We start from the raw sequence: 3,149 nt of genomic DNA, 5'->3' as shown, positions 1-3,149 counted from the left end.
CCAACAACTAGTGTATACAGGCTTACTGCCTTTGATGCTGGAGGTTACACTTAGCCTATAGCTGATTAATATACTTCAAACAAAGTGTAGACCAAAAACTGTTTTAGGTGAATTCAATTTTGGTTTTGTACAAACATGAATTAGTAAAGGAAAAGTTTTTTTAAAACTATTTTTCATTTTTATTAGAAATGTATTTGTAACATCACATAAATCATAACTTGTGTAAAACATTTCTGTTGTTAAACAGAGCTTTTAAAAAGATTCTTAGATCTTAATAGCTTAACAGGAAACAAGATTTCTTAATCTTTTCTTGTTCTTAGACTTCTTAAAGTTTAAAAAGGAGAGATCATATTGGAAGGACAAATTTACACCTCCTATAATGCAATGGATCGAGGACCTAATAACATTATAAACTTTTGAACAAGTGATATATAGACACAACTTGCAAGAGGATAAATACACAGATATTTGGTCTGCTTTTCTTGAAACCTTTGTACAACTATCTCTCCCCCCCCCCCAGTTTATATGACAGAAATGATAATAATTCTATATACACAATTTATGGTTCTTTCCCCCGTTTTCACGATGTATTTTCTATTTTGTTTGTTGATAGTCACAATAAAATTTAACAATTAAAAAAGGAAGGAAAAAAAGGAGAGATCTCATTCTAAGTACCAAGTTCCCCAGTCAATACTGAATAGGCTATTAAGCTGATGGGTACACAGGCCTGTTGATCTTCTAATAAGAAGCTCCCACATTCTAAAATCAGCACACATTTATACTTTTTTGTGTAGAAATTACCTCATAGATAATATTTTCTACTATTCCACAAATTAGGGCTCACAATCTTAATTATCTCATTGTTATTAAACATTCCTAAAAAAAATTAGAACATACAAAAAAGGCTTGCATGTATACCTTTTAGGTCAGATATAAATTTTGAATTATACCCTTGAAAAGATACTCAAAAAATTTCAATTAAACTGAAGTCTATACATTTTTCTATACATCTATATATCAAGCTTTTTAATATGTAAACCGCCCAGAGAGCTTCGGCTATGGGGCGTTATATAAATTTAATAAATAAATAGAAATAAATGTATACCTTACACAATGTTTTGCTCAATAATTGATAAGCAAAAACTTTAAGTACACTTTTGACTTGGAATAATACAGTCTCACACCTGTTCATTACTCAAATAACTCTTTGGGTATCATCCAAGTCAATTTGACCATTATTATTTTTATGCCAGTTACCCAGAATTCATTGTGAACTGCCTGTAAACCTTTTCTTTACTAAAATTACAACTTTTTACTTAGTGGCATTTTCAAATTCTTAACATTGGCATTTGCATTTGATAATAAGTTATCTTATAATATTTCAAAAGAGGTAGATTAACATTTTTTCCACTAGTCTTCCCAGCAAGTACAAGAAAGTAAGTTTAACTATTTCCAAAAATCAAGGACATTAGGGCCATTTTTTTTAGTGTTTAATAACTTTGTACACACACATTTGTATGGATCACCTTCCCTTATATACATCCAGACGACAGTTACGCTCCTCAAAGGAGGTTCTGCTGGCCATTCCTGATGGCAGGCCTTCTCTGTAGTGGCACCCACCCTCATGAAAAACCTTCGTTGTGCAGTTCAGGAGGCAGAAAATGTAACATCCTTTAAATGCATTCTAAAAACATACCTGTTCACACAGGCTTTCCCTGTACTGTAACTTATTTGGTTTTATATTGCGTCTTTAAACTTCTAACATTTTACATTTATTGTATACTTATTGTATTTTATGGTTTTAATTGTGCACTGCCCAGAGAGCCTCGGCTATTGGGCAGTATAAAATGAAATAAACAATTTCTCAAATAAAATATCCCCTGAACGAGAAAGAACGTGAACTTTTTTTTTTTAGGTGAGGGTTTCTACCTCTTTCTGGATGAACAAGCTAGTGCTTAGTCTAGTGAAAATTAAGGTAGCTAGATGCAAAAAAAGGATAGGGCTCCTGCACTTTTAATACCTGTGTAGAAGATGGATACACCAACAGAAATCCCTTCTTTTATCCAACTATTAATTCTAAATTGAATGTGTCTATGCCAGGACCACTCGGAAGAATCTGGGGGCCGAGGACAATGGATTTGGGTGTGTGGGTGTGTGTTGCCCCCTCCCCACACTATGCTGGGACCCGGGTAAATCACCTCCTTTGCTCCCCCACCCCAGGCAAGCCTGGTCTACACAAAAGTATAAATGCCACAAATCTGACCTCTTGAGAATTAGACTGTTGGACTCAGGAGATCCCGATTCTAGTCCTCCACACTCAGTCATGGAAGCTCACTGGGTGATTTTGAGCCAATCACTGACTCTCAGCCTAACCTACCTCACAGGGTGGTTGTTGTGAGGATAAAATGGAAAGGTGGAGTACTATGTAAGCCACGTTCGGTTCCCTGCCAAAAGAAAAAAGAAAAAAAGGTGGGACATGGTAATTAAATTAATTAATAAATAAACCAGAAATAGCGATATTCAAATCCAGTGGGAAACACTTCAAGCTGCTGGAACGGTCTGTCACTGACTTCAAGGTGGCCGTTCTGTTAATAAGATAATCATTGATCAGGGTTTGTACTCTCTGCATTTCTGTTCTCACTGTTTACTATCCCAGCCCTGTGTGCATCTGATGAAACTGACTGAACACATTCTTGTGTTCCTATAGCTCATGCAATAATAAATTCGTTAGTTTTAAAGGCACCGCACTGCTGTTTGCTGCTACAGACTAACACGGCTTCCCCTCAGATTTTTTTTTTTAAAATATTATTATCTGAAAGACCCGGAAGTTACCTCCTCTAGTATCTCACTGTGACAGTCTAACTTTTAAGTCTATGCTACGGGCAACCTTTGGAGGGCGCATGACGACGTTCATCGCCGCCCAACCCTCCGTTGCGTTAGAAGGGAAGCCCCGCCTCTCGAAACCAGTCTCCGCCCATTTCCCCCGGCCGGCGTTCCTATTGGCTGCGTCTCCAAATGGCAGCCCTCACGCGCTGGGAAAGGCATAGAGAGTGAAAGCAGCCGGGCCAATGAGCAAGCATAGAGTCGGGGGGGGGGGGCATTTGGAGGTAGAGCGGTTCTTCCTCTTCCGTGGGGGCTGATGGGAACAT

The sequence above is a fragment of the Elgaria multicarinata genome, chromosome 12 (assembly GCF_023053635.1).
Source record: "Elgaria multicarinata webbii isolate HBS135686 ecotype San Diego chromosome 12, rElgMul1.1.pri, whole genome shotgun sequence".
In the NCBI taxonomy this organism is placed as follows: Eukaryota; Metazoa; Chordata; class Lepidosauria; order Squamata; family Anguidae; genus Elgaria; species Elgaria multicarinata.
This window is presented reverse-complemented; position numbering follows the sequence as displayed.